This window comes from Ornithorhynchus anatinus, chromosome 7 (genome assembly GCF_004115215.2).
Source record: "Ornithorhynchus anatinus isolate Pmale09 chromosome 7, mOrnAna1.pri.v4, whole genome shotgun sequence".
NCBI lineage: Eukaryota > Metazoa > Chordata > Mammalia > Monotremata > Ornithorhynchidae > Ornithorhynchus > Ornithorhynchus anatinus.
The window spans coordinates 60,710,846-60,730,471 of record NC_041734.1 but is presented as its reverse complement, the minus strand read 5'-3'; the positions used below and the strand labels follow the sequence as shown (position 1 = coordinate 60,730,471).

The 19,626-nt window shown below is 47.0% G+C and overlaps 1 protein-coding gene and 2 non-coding genes across 5 annotated transcripts in view; 1 reads left to right on the top strand and 2 right to left on the bottom strand.

Moving 5' to 3' along the window:
* MDM4 (MDM4 regulator of p53) overlaps positions 1-11,919 on the bottom strand; it is a 45,677-nt gene extending 33,758 nt beyond the window's left edge. For all 3 annotated transcript variants that reach the window (XM_029068595.1, XM_029068597.1, XM_029068596.1), the window contains exon 1: positions 11,837-11,919. The gene's annotated coding sequence lies outside the window, so the exon portion shown is untranslated. The remainder of the gene's footprint in view (positions 1-11,836) is intronic.
* A 5,683-nt stretch (positions 11,920-17,602) lies between these two features.
* Positions 17,603-17,675, top strand: TRNAK-UUU. The gene has a single exon. It is a non-coding gene; the product is annotated as a tRNA-Lys (tRNA).
* A 294-nt stretch (positions 17,676-17,969) lies between these two features.
* Positions 17,970-18,042, bottom strand: TRNAK-UUU. Its single transcript has one exon. It is a non-coding gene; the product is annotated as a tRNA-Lys (tRNA).
* Between the last annotated feature and the right edge of the window lie 1,584 nt (positions 18,043-19,626).

Sequence of the window (19,626 nt, the reverse complement as noted above, 5' to 3'; positions counted from 1 at the left end):
GATTAGTTTTTGAGAAGCAACATGGCTAGGTGAAAAGAGCACGGACCTGGGAATTCAGTCCCCTCATATGCCAAATGGGGAGTCAATATAGCTGTTTTCCCTCCTACTTAGACTGTGAATCCCAGGTGGGACAGGGACTCTATACGGCCTATCTTGTATCAGTCCCAGTGCTTGGTAAAATGCTTGGCATACAGTACATCCTTAACAAATTCCAGTTATTATTACTAATTTAGCCTAACGAACCACAAATGGCCATCAACAAAGAGAGCGTCGCATACGAATGGAGGATGTTTTGATACATTTTCCTGATTAATCTACACCAAGAATCTTTCTGCTCTCTTAAAATAGAATCGGAGTGACGAATTTGTTTCAAATAGTTTAAGGTCAAACGAATTTACTTCCTCAATGCGGTTTGGGGAATTTCCAGTATGACGTGGCTTAGAAGCAACTACCCTCCAAAAACATCACTCTTTCAGGTCTTCCAGTACAGTAAATCAGAGCGACTAGAATGCAGATGTATATGGTGTGCTTCTTTTTCACAATTCCAAGCCCAGAGCAAGTGCTAACTGCGGGTGACCCACTCATTCCTTCGGCATAAACTGTCGATGACTTTCACACTGATGCAGCTCAGAGCCTCTCTGTGGTGGGACGGTTATCAGTTGCCTATATTAGGAGAAGCAACAAGCCAGAAGTGCAAACTGTGCACACAGCAGAGCAGATTCTAAAATGGCACTTGAAGCAGAAGTGAGGGGATCAGAAGGGCTAAGAGCTCTAGTTGCAGGCCCTCTCTCCCCATCATCTGCAAGACATCTACTTAATTAAGCCATCTAGGAAAGGGGTTGCAGAGAATCTGAGGTAGAGGGCAACTGTGGAAGCCCCAGACGGCTGCAAACCAGACGACGGTCGAAATGCATGTGGTGAGGAAAACACGGTCACGTCGTTCCAGCCAGCGACGGCACGGGTAAGCTGCGTGATCACCATCGAGGACAAAGGGCCACAGTGTACATACACGCAGCTGCCAACGGCAAATAGTCTCTCTACCCTCTGTGGGCTCCAGCTGCTGACCTCTGACAGTTACCTTGGATCTTCTCTCTGATTCCTCGGGACCCAACATCAACCCTAATTCCTCACTTCTGATTTGAAGATGGGGGGAGACGGGGCCCACGCACAGTGGCTGTTTCTCCCTGACATTGTCTTGGAGATTTCTATCCAAATAGGACCTAGGAGTCCCTCTAGACTGTAAGCTCATTGTGGACAGGGAATATGTCTGTTATACTGTACTCTCCCAAGAGCTTAATACAGTGCTAGGCACACAGTAAACGCTCAATATGACAGTAAAATGAAGACTAGCTTGAGTAAATCCTGGACCAACGTAACTCCAAAATAATGAACATTCGAGGTAAAATGCCCTCTACCAGACACGGGCCCCCTCTCCAGCACCGGTCCAAATCTTTGAACTGTGGCTAGACAGTCCTGCTTGCAAAAATGATCAGGGGAGAATAACTATCACAAAGACTTCCAAGTTCTGTAGCAGTCTTTGGGATCAGATTTGGTAAACGACTCCCAGCTGAGGCAGAGTTCTATATCGGTATCAAGATGACTTGTAACGCGGGATACCCTGCTTGAATTTTAATGGAGTAATTTTCCCAATCCAATCTCAGCGTTCGTTGGAATTACCTACTTTGATGGGGATTTATGAGACTCAATCAGCTACGCTGCATGGAATAAAACATCTACAATTAACACATGGAAATAAGGTCAGAGATAATCTACCACCGCTAGAAGGAGATAAGGGTTGCATTTAAGAATACTCTCTACGCAACTCTTTTTCTTTTTCTAATTCATTGGCAGGACAGAAAGCGTGATGGCAACTGCACGCACCACTAGCCCGAGAACCAATTCCTTCGCCCAGCATCTCGGTCCTGAAAGCTCATTCAATGCCCACCAGGACACTCCTAGGTGCCACCTGAGCAAATTTTAGCAAGTCGGACTTCATTTACCAGAGTTTTTCTTTCTCTTTGTCTCCCCAAAGAAATCAATTTTCACGAGATGCATCTTTTGCAGGGATACTCAGAGTCATTATCCAAGGCTGGCAGGTAGGCTGAGAGAGGCCAGATATGCAGCCAACCTAAAGAGAGCGCTTTCAACTGAGATGGTACTTCTCGTTAGAGAAACCATTTCAGGTAAAATGGTTTGGTTTTATTTCTATAAGAGATGGATTTGAGCCCTCAGAAGCTCCTCTGTAGAAGCAGCATCAATCAGTCATACTTATTGAGCGCTTACTGTGTGCAGGGCACCGTATGAAGTGCTGGGGAGAGTACAAACAACAATATAACAGACATTTAATATAAATAATCTAGAGTAAACAGTCCAGGCCTGGGAGTCAGAAGACTTGGGTTCCAATCCCAGCTCCACCATTGCCTGTTGTGGGACCTCGCGTAAGTCACTTAACTCCTCTATGTCTCAGTTACCTCATCTGTAAAATAAGAGATTAAATATATGGTCTCCCTCCCCACATAGATTCTGTAGAGAAATTATGTCCGAGTGCCCCACAGCACTTATGTAAATATCTTTAATCTCATTTAATCTAATTTATTTACATTAATGCCTGTCTCCCTCTCTAGACTATAAACGCATTGTGAGCAAGGAATGTGCCTGTTACATTGTACTCTCCCCAGTGCTTAGTAAAAGTGCTTAACAAATACCTTTATTGTTATTACCATCATTAGCATGGCATTTATTAATAATAATTATTATTATTGTTACGGTATTTGTTAAGCACTTACTACATGCCAAGCACTGTTTTAAGTGCTAGGGTAGATTCAAAGTAATCAGGTTGTCCTATGTGGGGCTCACAGTCTTAATCCCCTTTTTACAAAGTAGGTAACTGAGGCACAGAGAAGTGACTTGCCTAAGGTTGCACAGCAGAGAGGTGGCAGAACAGGGATTAGAAAAAAAAATTGAATTGTATTTGTTAAGCATTTACTATGTGCAAAGCACTGTTCTAAGCGCTGGGGGATACAAGGTGATCAGGTTGTCCCACGTGCGTCTCACAGTTTTAATTACCATTTGACAGATGAGGTAACTGAGGCACAGAGAAGTTAAGTGACTTGCCCCAGGTCACACAGCTGACCAGCGGCAGAGCCGGGATTAGAACCCGTGACCTCTGACTCCCAAGCCCGCGCTCTTTCTGCTGAGCCACGCTGCTTCTCTATATGATGTAGGTATTTGTTAAGTGCTTAGTATGTGCAGAGCACTGTTCTAAGCACTGGGGTAGATACAGGGTAATCAGGTTGTCCCATGTGAGGCTCACAGTTTTAATCCCCATTTTACAGATGAGGTAATTGAGGAATAGGGAAATTAAGTAACTTGCCCACAGCCACACAGCTGACAAGTGGCAGAGCGGGGATTTGAACCCATAACCTCCGACTCCCAAGCCCATGCTCTTTCCACTGAGCCACGCTGCTTCTTTTGTTGGTATCTGTTAAGCGCTTACTATGTGCAGAGCACTGTTCTAAACGCTGGGGAAGATACAGGGTAATCAGGTTGTCCCACGTGCGGCCCACAATCTTAATCCCCACTTTACAGATGAGGTAACTGAGGCACAAAGAAGGTAAGTGACTTGCCCACAGTCACACAGCTAAGTGGCAGAGCAGGATCTGAACCCATGACCTCGGACTCCCATGCCTGTGCTCTTTGCCACTGAGCCAGGCTGCTTCTCTACCTTCTTCTAGAACCCACGTGCTGACTCCCAAACCCGTGTTCTTGCCACTAAGACATGCCGCTTCTCTTCCTGAGGACCTCCTAAATGCTGTGCAATGAGAGCTGGGAATTACAACACACAAGACGTGTTCCCTGGATACAAGGATCTTACACTCTAATGTGTAGATACAAGTTAAAAAAAAGTACATCAACAAATGACTTTCACATTCAAAGAGCATAACAAGATATAACAGGCAGGTTTACTGCCAAAAAGATATTAAGGCCTTTGCTCACACCACACCTCCCCCCACTGCAGCCAGAAAATCTGAGTAATGACAGACAGTGATTTCACTATGACTGAAATATTAAATGGAAAAGTACCACAACCTTCTGCCTCCTAAATTCTGAACGTGAAGCCTGAAACCTGATGCTCGAAATTACGGGTATGTTTCTATTTGATAACTGTCTCTTATGGAATTTTCCGATATAGTGTTCAATGGGACGGGGAACTACACGTTCCATCATTTGTTTCTTGGGTCACAAACCTATGAAATCATTCAGATTCAACTCACGAACAGGAACTTTTCCAGCAAAACTCTACAGGATTTCTGAACAGCAGGCAAAGTGGGCAAAATGGCTAGTTTCCCCCCCCAAAGTAACCAGGAGCAGAAACAGTGATACTCTCTGTTGACTAACATTAAAGCCAAATTAATCAGCTATAGAAACTCACTATTAAAACCACCACCGTGACACGGGGCTCGCTTTTGGTAGTTGCTCTCATCCCGCATTGAGCAATTTCACTAATCAGTGGCATTTACTGAGCACTTACTATGTGCAAAGCCCTGTACTCGGGACATGGGAGAGTATGATAGATTTACCATATCTAAATCTTCCTCCCCAGCCCTCCAAGTTATTCTGAGATGGGATAGCAGCCGCCTTGCTGAATAACTGTTTGATAGCGTGGCTCAATGGAAAGAGCCCGCGCTTGGGAGTCAGAGGTCATGGGTTCGAATCCCGGCTCCGCCGCTTGTCAGCTGTGACTGTGGGCAACTCACTTAACTTCTCTGTGTCTCAGTTACCTCATCTGTAAAATGGGGATTAAGACTGTGAGCCTCACGTGGGACAACCTGATTACCCTGTATCTATCCCAGCACTTAGAACAGTGCTCTGCACATAGTAGATGCTTAAAAAATACCAATATTACTATTATTATCCTGGCTCAAAGCTCTGAAAAATGGCTCATTTACGCCCAAGATCAAGTAGAACAACATAAAAGTCTCTCCTATATTCAAACAATCCAAACTATCCCATGTGTACAACCTTTTGTAAGGCCCAAAAAGCAGTAGAGAATCAAATAAGGCCTAAGCCGTCATCAAGAAGGTGAAATCTCTGCACAGATTTTTGGGAACAAAAATACGTCAAATACATTTTACCTAGTTTGGTTGACTCTCTGGGCTGCACTGAATTTGAAAGCATACCATACCAGTACACCAAAACCCTTTGCGACCCATCACCTTGTACAGAGCGCTTCTCACACGGCACACACTCAAAGTTATTTGGTGAAGCTTAAAGCTGAGGAAACCTCAGCTAAATCCAAAGCACTAACCCAGCCCAAAGAGCCTTTCAAGTGCTCAGGAAAGCTCTCTGTCACAATATGCATGGACTGTGTATGAAGAGGGGCTGGGGGAGTGTCTAACTCTACTACTCACCTAGCTTTTTTTTGGTACGCCTAGTGAATTAAAATTTAATGAATATTAAAGATATAATCATAAAGGAGCACCTCATGGGATTCTACTGCCTTTTTGGATTCTGCAATGCTGATAACAGCATTTTATGGAAGACGAGGTAGAAGTGAAGCCGAGACAGGTATCCAAACCGTTGAGGAGAATTCTGTGTGAGAACAGACCTCAAACATGGAAGACTTTTGTCCTGAATGACGACGCCTGAAAGGAGACATGACTGGATTCTACAAAAACCATGGAGGATGAGGACCAACTTAACGCAGAAGTCTTGGTCACCAAATATCACAAAAATATCACAACAGGATTGGGAAATACTGAATGAAGCTTAAAGTTGGTTGGTTAAAGACGGGGAAAATAAACATGTTGAAGAGCACACCGCGTTCTCCTACACTGTGAAGCTTTTTATGAAAGCTTGCATTAAAAAAAAGCTGGTCCTGGAGCGCTTAACCACATGGGCACAAGCTGTTTCTTCCAACTTCATGCAGTGTTGGCCATAGAAAAGGCTTATTGGTCAGACAAGAGCTCCCTAGTTCCTTAGTTCTAGACCAAGTGCAATCATTCAGGAAATCAATTAATCAATGGTATTTATTGAGCACTTACTGTGTGCAGTGCATTCAACTAACTGCTTGGGAGAGTACAATCCAACAGAGTTGGTAGACACGATCCCTGCCCATAAGGAGTTTACAGTCTAGAGGTGGAGACAGACAAAATAAATTCCGGATATACAGGACTGCGGTGGGGCTGAGCGTGGGTGAGGAGGGAACACACACATTATGGCAGAGCTGTACAAATTTAAAAAACCTGTTACAAATGTATGTTTTGCACATAGAAAGTTATCCATCGGTTCAGTTAAATTCACCGGAGGTCAATAATGTATTAGCTGGAAAAATTAGGGATGTTAAGAAGTTCATCCCTATTCATAAGGCTGGATGTCAAATAATCAATTGTTCTTCCAAGCGTCTTACGGTATCACTGACAGAAACAGAACACGTGGCTTGATAAACCACTTCCTTTTCTTATTAAAATAATCAACAGCTGAGTTTACTGCATGCTCTAGACTGTAACCTTACTGTGGGCAGGGAATGCTTCTACCATCTGTTACACTGTACTCTCCCTAGCACTTCAGTGCTCTGCATACAGTAAGCGCTCAATAAATACAACTGAATGAATACCACTGATAATGCATAGCTCCGTTCTAGGTACTTGGGGGAGATGTCACGACCCCTGTCCACAAGGAGCTTACAATCAAAAGGGGGAGAAAGATGGAATGTATAGATAACGTCATTTCTCCATCTCCATTTCTCTCTACCTCTGCTTCCACGTCTCTTTCCTAGTAATATTAATAATTGTGGATACTGTTATGCACCGATTTTGTTGCGAGCACCGAACTAATCTTTGGGGTAGACCCGAGACACTCAGATCAGACATAGCGACTGTCCCACATGGGGCTCATAGCCTAAGGGAAGGGAAAAATAGATGAGGAAAACGAGGTACAGGTCGCCTCATCTGGAAAATGGGGATGAAGACTGGGAGCCCCACGTGGGACAACCTGATGACCCTGTATCTCCCCCAGCGCTTAGAACAGTGCTCGGCACACAGTAAACGTTTAACAAATACCCACATTATTAAAGCAAATGGCAGAACCAAAATTTGAACCCAGGTCCTCACAAGCCCGGGGCGCTTTCCACTAGACTATGCTACTTCCTCTGTATTCTAAGTGCCATCTTCAAACCCCTCATCCTTCCTCCCTGATCTTAAAGCCCTTTCCATTTTTTCCAGCTCCATGTTCCCATCAAGTGCTTAGTACAGTGCTCAGCACACAATTAGCACTCAATTAAGTACTGCTGACAAATTGATCCACTTTACCTTTCCCTCCTTCCTCCAAACCTCCCAGTCTCCTCTCTCCACCATCTACCCATCACATCTCCCTACCCAACAATCAATGAATCAAAGACAGTTAATGAGTGCTTACTGTGTGCAGAGCACTGTGCTAACTGCTTGGGAGAGGACAATACAATCGATTTGGTAGACATGTTCACTGCCCGCGACGAGCCTAACAGTCTAGAGTTACCACTTAAAGAGAAGAAGCATGGGCTAATGGATCAGGCACGGACCTGGGAGGCAGAAGGACCTGGGTTCTAATTCCAACTCCACCACTTGTCTGGTTTGTGACCTTGGGCAAGTCATTTCACATCTCTGTGCCTCAGTCACCTCATGTGTAAAATCAGTATTAAGACTGTTAGTCCCACGTGGGACACGGACTGTGTCCAACATGACAAACTTGTGTCTGCTCCACACACTCTAGTACAGTGCCTGGTACATCATAAGCACTTAAATACCAGAGAAAATAACTACCCAGCTCTCGAACTCCTCTCCCCATCGACTGCCCTTTTTCCTTCAGAATCCTCCTTCCCACCTTTCCCAACACTCTCCCTATCAGTGAAATCAATGGTATGAATTGCACGCTTACTTTGTGGAGAAGCGCTTCATTAAATATCAGAGAAGTAGCGTGGCTCAGTAGAAAGAGCCTGGGCTAGGGAGTCAGAGGTCATGGGTTCAAATCTCCGCTGCCACTTAGCTGTGTGAGTGTGGGCAAGTCACAACTTCTCTGTGCCTCAGTTCCCTCATCTGTAAAATGGGGATTAACTGTGAGCCTTATATGGGACAACCTGATTACCCTGTACCTACCCCAGCGCTTAGAACAGTGCTCTGCACATAGTAAGCGCTTAACAAATACTAACATTAAATATTATTAAATACACCTGACTGAATGAATGAGAGCACTGTACTGAGTGCTCGGGAGAGCAGAGTTAGACACGGTCCTGGACTTCAAAGAGCTAAAAATATAAGGGGAAAATTTGAGTTGAAGGATATGTACATAAGGGCTGGGATATGGGGGGGCGGGGAGGGGACGTGCTAAGTCTTTGTGGGCACAGGGTAACAGCAGAAAGGGAAAATAGGGTGGGGAGTTGAGAGAGAAGTCAGGGAAGGCATCAACATCAATGGTATTTATTGAGTGCTTACTGTGTGCAGAACACTGCACTCGCAGCATGGCGCATAGAACATGGGCCTGGGAGTCAGAAGGTCATGGGTTCTAATCCCGACTCCACAACTTATCCTCAGAGGAGATCTCCTCCCTCCTCGCAAGTGCCACCCCCTCCACCTGGGCCTCGGACCCCATTCCCTCTCACCTTCTTAAAACCATCGCCCCTGCCCTCCTCCCTTCCTTAACTTCTATTTTTAACCACTCAATCTCCAAGGGCTCCTTCCCCTCTGCCTTCAAACATGCCCACGTCTCCCCCATCCTAAAAAAACCCACTCTTGACCCCACTTCCCCCTCCAGTTATCGTCCTATCTCCCTACTACCCTTCCTTTCCAAAATCCTAGAACGAGTCGTCTACAATCGATGCCTAGAATTCCTTAACTCCCATTCTCTCCTAGACCCCCTCCGATCTGGCTTCCGTCCCCTCCACTCTACCGAGACTGCTCTCTCTAAGGTCACCCGTGACCTCCTTCTTGCCAAATCCAATGGCTCCTACTCCATTCTGATCCTCCTTGACCTCTCTGCTGCCTTTGACACTGTCGACCATCCCCTCCTCCTCCATACCTTATCTCACCTTGGCTTCACGGACTCTGTCCTCTCCTGGTTCTCCTCTTACCTCTCTGGCCGATCATTCTCGGTCTCCTACGCTGGAGCCTCCTCCCCCTCCCATCCTTTAACTGTTGGAGTTCCTCAAGGGTCAGTTCTTGGCCCTCTTCTGTTCTCCATTTACACTCACTCCCTCGGTGAACTCATTCGCTCTCACGGCTTTGACTACCATCTCTACGCAGATGACACGCAGATCTACATCTCCGCCCCTGTCCTCTCCCCCTCCCTTCAGGCTCGCATCTCCTCCCGCCTCCGGGACGTCTCCACCTGGATGTCGGCCCGCCACCTAAAACTCAACATGAGCAAGACTGAGCTCCTCATCTTCCCTCCCAAACCCGGTCCTCTCCCAGACTTCTCTATCACCGTCGATGGCACGACCATCCTTCCCGTCTCTCGGGCCCGCAATCTCGGTGTCATCCTTGACTCATCCCTCTCGTTCACCCCACACATCCTATCCGTTACCAAGACCTGCCGGTCTCACCTCTACAATATCACCAAGATCCGCCCTTTCCTCTCCACCCAAACGGCTACCTTACTGTTACGGGCTCTCGTTATATCCCGGCTAGACTACTGTGTCAGCCTTCTCTCTGACCTCCCTTCCTCCTCTCTCGCCCCGTTCCGGTCTATTCTTCACTCCGCTGCCCGGCTCATCTTCCCGCAGAAACGATCTGGGCATGTCACTCCCCTTCTTAAACAACTCCAGTGGTTGCCTATCGACCTCCGCTCCAAACAAAAACTCCTCACTCTAGGCTTCGAGGCTCTCCATCACCTTGCCCCTTCCTACCTCTCCTCCCTTCTCTCTTTCTACCGCCCACCCCGCACGCTCCGCTCCTCCGCCGCCCACTCCTCACCGTCCCTCGGTCTCGCCTATCCCGCCGTCGACCCCCGGGTCACGTCCTGCCGCGGTCCCGGAACGCCCTCCCTCCTCACCTCCGCCAAACTGATTCTCTTTCCCTCTTCAAAACCTTACTTAAAAATCACCTCCTCCAAGAGGCCTTCCCAGACTGAGCTCCTCTTCCCCCTCTACTCCCTCTGCCATCCCCCCTTTACCTCTCCGCAGCTAAAGCCTCATTTTCCCCTTTTCCCTCTGCTCCTCCACCTCTCCCTTCCCATCCCCACAGCACCGTACTCGTCCGCTCAACTGTATATATTTTCGTTACCCTATTTATTTTGTTAATGAATTGTACATCGCCTCGATTCTATTTAGTTGCCATTGTTTTTACGAGATATTCTTCCCCTCGACGCTGTTTATTGCCATCGTTCTTGTCTGTCCGTCTCCCCCGATTAGACCGTAAGCCCGTCAAACGGCAGGGACTGTCTCTATCTGTTGCCGACTTGTTCATCCCAAGCGCTTAGTACAGTGCTCTGCACATAGTAAGCGCTCAATAAATACTATTGAATGAATGAACTTGCCTGCTGTGTGACTTTGGGCAAGTCACTTCACTTCTCTGTCCTTACCTCACCTGTGGAAAATGAGGATTAAGAGTGTTAGCCCCATGTGGGGCAAGGATTGTGTCCAACCTGGTGAATTTGTATCTCTAGCGCTTAGATCAGTGTTTAGCATATGGAAAGCACTTAAAAGGTACCATTTCTCCTACTGCTAAGTGCTTGGGAGAGCACAATACAATGAAGTTGGGAGACAAGGTCCTGGCCCACAACAAGCTTAGAGTACAGGGGTGGCTTAATGGAAAGCGCCCGGGCTTGGGAGTCAGAAGTCGTGGGTTCTAAATCCACTTCCACTACTATCACCTGTGTGACTTGGGGCAAGTCACTGAACTTCTCTGTGCCTCAGTTATCTCATCTGTAAAATGGAAATTATGACTGTGAGCCCCTCGTGGGACAACCTGATTACCTTGTATCTACCCCAGCACTTAGAACAGTGCTTGGCACATAGTAAGCACTTAACAAGTATATTATCATTATTATATATAACTTATGGAGATCTGATTTTAGTCGGCTTCCCTCCTCTCTCTCAATAATTGTTTTGCTTGAGAAACAGCATGGCTTAGTGGCAAGAGCCCAGGCTTGGGAGTCAGAAGACGTGGGTTCTAATCACCCCTCTGCCACTTATAATAATATTGGTATTGGTTACATGCTTACTATGTGACAAGCACTGTTCTAAGCGCTAGGTACATACAAGGTGATCAGGTTGTCCCATGTGGGGCTCACAGTCTTCACCCCCATTTTCCAGATGAGGGCACTGAGGCCCAGAGAAGCAGCGTGGCTCAGTGGAAAGGGCCCGAGCTTGGGAGTCAGAGGTCATGGGTTCGAATCCTGGCTCTGCCACTTGTCAGCTGGGTGACTGTGGGCCAGTCACTTCTCTTAGTGACCTCATCTGGAAAATGGGGATGAAGACTGGGAGCCTGACGTGGGACCACCTGATGACCCTGGATCTGCCCCAGCGCTTACAGCAGTGCTCTGCACAGAGTAAGCGCTTAACCAATACCAACATTATCATGATTATTATAAGGGGGCTCTGCCGCTTGTCAGCGGGGGGACTGTGGGCAAGTCACTTCTCTGGGCCTCAGTGCCCTCATCTGGAAAATGGGGATGAAGACTGGGAGCCTCGCGTGGGACCACCTGATGACCCCGGATCTCCCCCAGCGCTTAGAACAGTGCTCGGCACAGAGTAAGCGCTTAACCGATACCAACATTATTATTATTATCATGATTTGAAGGCAGGGCCTCGGCTGGGGCGGTGGCTCTCTCGCCGGTCCCGGGCCCAACCCGCCCCCCAACTCACCTGCCCCCCTAAGGCCGCTCCATCTCCCGGCCGTGTCCCGGGGAGCCCGGGGAGCCCGGCCCCCCCCCTCCTCGTCGTCGTCGTCGTCGTCGTCGCCCTCAGGGCTGCTGCTGCTGCGGCGGCGGCGGCGGCGGCGGGGTGGGCGGCGGGGTGGGCGGCGTGGGGCGCCCGGGGCCCATGTTCCCCCGGCGGGGAAAGAAGACGACACTTCCGGACCGCCAACATGGCCGCAGCAGCACTTCCGGCCGGGGCCGCGGGGGCATAGAGTCCCCGCCCGCCCGCCCGCCCGCCCAGAGAGGGGACGCGCCCTCCCCTCCTCCCCTCCGGATCATAGAGGACAAGACGGCGCAAGCGCGCTCGCTCTCTCCCCCCTCCTCCCCCCCTCCCCTTCCCTCTCTCTCCCTTTCCCTCTCTCTCCCCCCTCCCCTTCCCTCTCTCCCCCTCCCCTCTCTCCCTCTCCCCCCTCCCTTTCCCTCTCCCCCCCTCCCTCCTCCCTCCTTTCTCCCTCTCCTTCCCCCCTCCTTTCCCTCCCCTCTCTCCCCCCTCCTCTCTCTCTCCCCCCTCCTCTCCTTCCTCCCTCCTCTCTCCCCCCTCCCCCTCCTCTCCCTCTCCCCCCCCTCTCTCTCTCCCCCCTCCTCTCCTTCCTCCCTCCTCTCTCCCCCCTCCCCCTCCTCTCCCTCTCTCCCCTCCTCTCTCTCTCCCCCTCCTCTCCTTCCTCCCTCCTCTCTCCCCCCTCCCCCTCCTCTCCCTCTGCCCCCTCCTCTCCCTCTGCCCCCTCCTCTCCCTCCTCTTTCTCTCTGCCCCCTCCTCTCTCTCTCCCTCCTCTCTCTCTGGCCCTTCCTCTCCCTCCTCCCTCTTCTCTCTCTCCCCCCTCCCTCTTCTCTCTCTCCCCCTCCCTCTTCTCTCTCTCCCCCTCCTCTCTCTCTGCCCCCCCTCCTCTCATCCCCCTCTTTCCCTCCTCCCCTCTCTCCCCCCTCCTCTCCCTCCTCCCTCTTCTCTCTCTCCCCCCTCCTCTCTCTCTGCCCCCTCCCCTCCCTCTGCCCCCTCCTCTCCCTCTGCCCCCTCCTCTCCCTCCTCTCATCCCCCTCTTTCCCTCCTCCCCTCTCTCCCCCCTCCTCTCTCTCTCTCTCCCCCTCCTCTTTCTCTCTCCCCCCTCCTCTTTCTCTCTCCCCCCTCCTCTCTCTCTCTCCCCCCTCCTCTTTCTCTCTCCCCCTCTCTCCTTCCTCTCTCCTCTCCTTCCTCCCTCCTCTCCCTCTTCCCCCCCACCTCCCTCCAAGCCCTACTGAAGGCTCACCTCTTCCAGGAGGCCTTCCCAGACTAACCGCCCCCATTTTCCTCAGCTCCCCCTCCCCTCGACTCGCTCCCTTTGCTCTACCCTCCTCCCCACATCACCTGGGTATATAATAAAGATGGTATTTGTTAAGCGCTTACTATGTGGTGAGAACTATTCTAAGCACTGAGTAGTTATGGTATTGGGTTAAGCGCTTACTATGTGCCGAGCACCTTTCTAAGCGCTGAGTAGTTATGATATTGGGTTAAGCACTTACTATGTGCCAAGCACTATTCTAAGCCCTGGCATAGATACAAGGTAATCAGATCGTCCCACGTGAGGCTCACAGTCTTCATCCCCATTTTACAGATGAGGGAACTGAGGCCCAGAGAAGTGAAGTGACTTGCCCAAGGTCACACAGCAGACGAGTGGTGGAGCTGGGATTAGAACCCAGGTCTTCCGACTCCCAAGCCCAGGCTCTTTCCACTAAACCATGCTACTTCTCCCATATATGTATATATATATATATACACATATATGTGTGTGTGTACATATGTATATATAATTCTATTTATATTAATGATGTGTATATATCTATAATTCTATTTATTTATATCGATGCTACTGATGCTTGTTTTGATGTCTGTCTCCTCCCTTCTAGACTGTGAGCCCGTTGTTGGCAGGGACTGTCTCTCTTTCTTGCCGAATTGTCCTTCCCAAGCGCTTAGTGCAGTGCTCTGCACACAGTAACCGATCAATAAATACGATTGAATGCTGGAATGAATGGGTGTTAATTTCCCTCTTGAAATGAGGGGTCGGGGCCCGAAGAGGCAAAGAGAGTGATCACCCGTAGAGCATCGTCAGGAGGCAGGGTGCTAATGAAAAGTAAAAATTAAAACACTCCTTAGCATTTATGCCCCGCGTCTAGATAGAAGGAAGCCCGAAGGCATCCAAATTAATAATAATAATGATAATGGCATTTGTTAAGTGCTTACTATGTGCAAAGCACTGTTCTATAGCCCTGTGGAGGATACAAGGTGATCAGATTGTCCCACGGGGGGGCTCACAGTCTTCAGCCCCATTTTCCAGATGAGGTAACTGAGGCCCAGAGAAGTTAAGTGACTTGCCCAAAGTCGCACAGCTGACAAGCGGCTGAGCCGGGATAATAATAATGGTATTTATTAAGCGCTTACTATGTGCCAAGCACTGTTCTAAGTGCTGGGGTAGATACAAGGTAATCAGGTTGTCCCACGTGGGGCTCACAGTCTGATGGCATTGCGCTTTCTATGTACCAAGCACTATTCTAATTGCTGGGGTAGATATAAGGTCATCAGGTTGTCCCATAGCGCTTACTGTGTGCAGAACACTGTACTAAGCGCTTGGAGGGTACAATTCAGCAACAGAGACAATTCTTATCCAACAACGGGCTCACAGTCTAGGATTAAGACTGTTCGTAGTAGTCTAATCGACTAGTGTATTCAATAAATACGACTGAAAGAATGCATCCCCATATTACAGATGAGGTTAACTGAGGCACAGAGAAGCGAAGTGACTTCCCCAAAGTCCCAGGGCCGTTGAGAGGCGGAGCCGGCCTCCCCATTTTACAGATGAGAATTCACTCCCATTTGGGCCGGGGAGGATTAAATTCTAATCCCGGCTCCTCCTCTTAATGTTGGTATTTGTTAAGCGCTTACTATGTGCCAAGCACTGTTCTAAGCGCTGGCGGAGATACAGGGTCATCAGGTTGGCCCATGTGAGACTCACAGTTAATCCCCATTTGAGGGAACTGAGGCACAGAGAAGTGAAGTGACTTGCCCACAGTCACACAGCTGACAAGTGGCAGAGCCGGGAGTCGAACTCATGACCTCTGACTCCGAAGCCCAGGCTCTTTTCCACTGAGCCATGTTGCTTCCCCATTTATAGAATTATAAATAAGTACATATATTCATTCATTCCGCCAGTCATTTTTGTTGAGCGCTTACTATGTGCAGAACACTGTACTAAACGCTTGGAATGTACAATTCAGCAACAGATAGACAATCCCTGCCCAACAACGGGCTCACAGTCAACTGGGTGATTTGGGGCAAGTCACTTTACTTCCCTGGGCCTCAGTTCCCTCATCTGTAAAATGGGGATTAAAACTGTGAGCGTCACGTGCGACAACCTGATTGCCTTGTAGCTACCCCAGTGCTCAGAACAGTGCTTGGCACATAGTAAGATCCTCCTCCCCTCCCCATTCCCCCTTCCCCCGCTCTCTGCCCTTCCCCTCCCCACAGCACTTGTGCATATTTGTGTATATTATTTATTTATTACTCCATTTATTTTGTTAATGATGTGTATATATCTATGATTCTGTTTATCTTGATGGTATTGACGCCAAACTACTTGTTTTGTTGTCTGTCTCCCCGGTGACTGTGAGACTGTTGTTGGGCAGGGATGGTCTCTATCTGTTGCCCAAGTGTACATTCCAAGCGCTTAGTACAGTGCTCTGCACACAGTAAGCCCTCAATAAATATGATTGAATGAATGAATGAACAAATACTATTATTATTATTAATATTATTATTATTATTCTCTGTGCCTCAGTGACCCCATCTGAGAAGCAGCATGGCCTAGTGGCAAGAGCACAGGCTTGTAAATCAGAGGATAGGGGTTCTAATCCCGACGCTGCCACGTGTCTGCTGTGTGACCTTGGGCAAGTCACTTTGCTTCTCTGGGCCTCAATTACCTGGTCTGTAAAAGGGGGATTAAGACTGTGAGCCTCATGTGGGACAACCTGATTTCCTCGTATCTCCCCCAGCGTTTAGAACAGTGCTCTGCACATAGTAAGTGCTTAACAAATACCAACATTATCATTATTATATACCAACATTATCATTATTATCAAGATAAATAGAATCAAAAATAATAATAATGATAATGTTGGTATTTGTTAAGCGCTGAACAAATACCAACGTTATTATTATTATTATTATCAAGATAATAGAATCATAAATAATAATATTATTACAACCTGATGGCCTTGTATCTACCCCAGCGCTTAGAATAGTGCTTGGTACATAGAAAGCGCTTAACAAATGCCATCAGACTGTGAGCCCCAGATAACCTGATGGCCTTGTATCTACCCCAGCGATTAGAACAGTGCTTGGCACATAGTAAGCGCTTAACAAATATCATCATTATTATTATCAACTCCCCCCCTCACACACACAAATGGGGATGAAGTCTTTGAGCCCCACGTGGGACAACCTGATGACCTTGTATCTACCTCAGCACTTAGAACAGTGCTTGGCACATAGTAAGTGCTTAACAAATACCATTATTATTATTAAGATAAATAGAATCATTAACAATAATAATCATAACGGTGGTATTTGTTAAGCGCTTAACAAATACCAACATTATTATTATCAAGATAAATAGAATCGTTAATAATAATATAATGTTGGTATTTGTTGAGCGCTTAACAAATACCACCATTATTATTATTATCGAGATAAATAGAATCATAAATAATAATAATAATAATATAATGTTGGTATTTGTTAAGCGCTTAACAAACGCCAACATTATTATCGAGATAAATAGAATCATAAATAATAATAATAATAATATAATGTTGGTATTTGTTAAGCGCTTACTATGTGCAGAGCACTGTTCTAAGCGCTGGGGGAGATACAGGGTCATCAGGTTGTCCCCCGTGAGGCTCACAGTTAATCCCCATTTTACAGATGAGGTCACTGAGGCACAGAGAATCATAGATGTATGCACATCATTAACATACCATCATCATCATTATTATTGTTATTATTATCATTATTATAATCCCAGCTCTGCCACTCGTCAGCTGTGTGACTGTGGGCAAGTCACTTCACTTCTCTGGGCCTCAGTTCCCTCATCTGTAAAATGGGAATTAAAAGACTGTGAGCCTCATATTTTGTCATTACCCTATTTATTTTGTCATTACCCTATTTATTTTGTTAATGAAATGTACATCGCCTTGCTTCTATTTATTTGCTATTGTTTTAATGAGATGTTCATCCCCTCGATTCTATTTATTGCCATTGTTCTTGTCTGTCCGTCTCCCCCAATTAGACTGTCAGCCCGTCAAAGGGCAGGGCCTGTCGCTATCTGTTACCGATTTGTCCATTCCAAGCGCTTAGTACAGTGTTCTGCACATAGTAAGCGCTCAATCAATACTATTGAATGAATTGATGAATGAATAACCTGATGACCCTGTATCTCCCCCAGCTCTTAGAACAGTGTTCTGCACATAGTAAGCGCTTAACAAATACCAACATTATCATTATTATTATTGTTATTATTGCTATTTATTAAGTAAAGCTTGTCCTTGGGGGGCGGGGGGACAGCAGGAAGGATTCATTGCAAGGTTTTAGCAGCTGGTTGTGGCCCTGTGCACACAAAATGGGTGGAGAAAAGGGTCTGGCCTAGGGCAGATCCTTCAGAAGAGGAAATAGTGGCAAGTTAAAACAGGAGCCCGGATAGCTCAGTCGGTAGAGCATCAGACTTTTAATCTGAGGGTCCAGGGTTCAAGTCCCTGTTCGGGCGAATTCCTCTTTTATTTTATTTTTTTAAATATATATTCACTGTATTGGAAACACACAAAATTCTCTCTCCCCAAGGGCCTAATTCTTTCTCTGACTGAAAAACCCCGGCCTCTTCTGCACTCCGAGCAGATCCAATAGGAGCAAACCTCTCGTACACATTTCCTCGCAGTTTTAGCAACGCAGACATTTTGAAATTGGTTTAAAAGCATATTAAAGCCCTCTCCCCTCCCCACTTCAAGTTATTCCTTGAATTTAACTACTTCGAGAAAATTTGGTCGGCCGAAAAAATTACTGTCGCCCGAACAGGGACTTGAACCCTGGACCCTCAGATTAAAAGTCTGATGCTCTACCGACTGAGCTATCCGGGCGCTCTATAAAAGACGCCTTCTACAGTTGATTTGATGGAATCCTGTCAGGAGTTTATTCTTTGAGGGCTGAAATAAAGTTGATTACTATAAATTTAGATTCTTTTCCAACAAAACTATAAGAAGTAAAGAATCGAAGAATATAAACCCGATCATGGAAGGATAACTATAAGTTAGCATACGTCTGTAGCTCCTTGAAGCGGTTAGTACAGTGCTCTGCACACAGTAAGGGCTCAATAAATACGATTGAATGAAATTGACAAAAAGATATAACTAGATATAGATATAGACTAGATATAGGCCATCTAGAGATATACTCGTATGTGCTAGACATTGGGGGAGGTGGGAAGGGTGAAAGGGGGTGAGAAGTTTTTGGAGTAACTAACTGGAAGCCAGCTCTGCCTTCAGGCAATTCCTCTCTATTCATTCCTTCATTCGATCGTATTTATTGAGCGCTTACTGTGTGTAGAGCACTGTACTAAGCGCTTGGAATGTACACTTGGGCAACAGAGACCATCCCTGCCCAACAACGGGCTCACTGTCTAAAAGGGGGAGATAGACAGCAAAATAAAACAAGAAGTCAGGCATCAATACCCTCAAAATAGATAATAATTAATTAATGATGGTATTTGTTAAGCGCTTACTATGTGCAGAGCACTGTTCTAAGCGCTGGGGGAGATACAGGGTAATCAGGTTGTTCCATCTACACATCCTTAATAAAATAGAGTAATGAATAATATATACAAATATACACAAGGGCTGTGGGGAGGGGAAGGGGGTAGAGCAGAGGGAGGGAGGGAGAAGGGGGAATGGGGAGAGGAAAAGGGAGGGCTCAGTCTGGGAAGGCCTCCTGGAGGAGGTGAGCTCTCAGTAGGGCTTTGAAGAGGGGAAGAGAGGTAGTTTGGCGGATGTGAGAAGGGAGGGCATTGTTCTGATTTTCAGCCCTGCTTTCTAAATTATCTCATTCTTGGCCCCTTTTATTTTCGTCACCTTTTTCATTATCAATCAATGGCATTTATTGAGCAATTACTGTATGCAAAGCACTGTACTGAGCGTTTGGGAGACTACGATATAACAAGCACTTGGTAGAAGCGTTCCCTGCCCACAGGGTGTTTACGGTCTGGAAGGGGAAACAGACATTAAAATAAATTACGGTTATAGACCTCAGGGCTGTGGGGCTGAGGGTGGGTTGAATAGCAAGTGCTAAAAATTAATCAATTCATCAATTCACACTAGCTTTCCCACTAGATGGCAGGTTCGACTCAGATTTTTCTATTTGGGAAAAGGCTGAATGTTTAGTGATAGATTTATAGGAGGTTCCTGGCTTGCTCCTCACTTCTTGGCACCTACACTCTGTGACCCCTAAATAGTCGCTTTGGAAGACTGAGAATCCAGAGTTTGGCTGGATTGATTCACCTATTGCAAGTTGGAGAGGCAAACCAAAAGTCTTCTTTGAAGACCTCAAAAGTGGCTATTTCAACTCAAATGATCTCTGTCTCTAAGGCCATCCCCTCGAAAGTGGAAACCTTGCTGTTCCTTTCCCCTTCTGTTCCTGCTTTGGGCATACCCTCTTCTCCGTAGTATCGT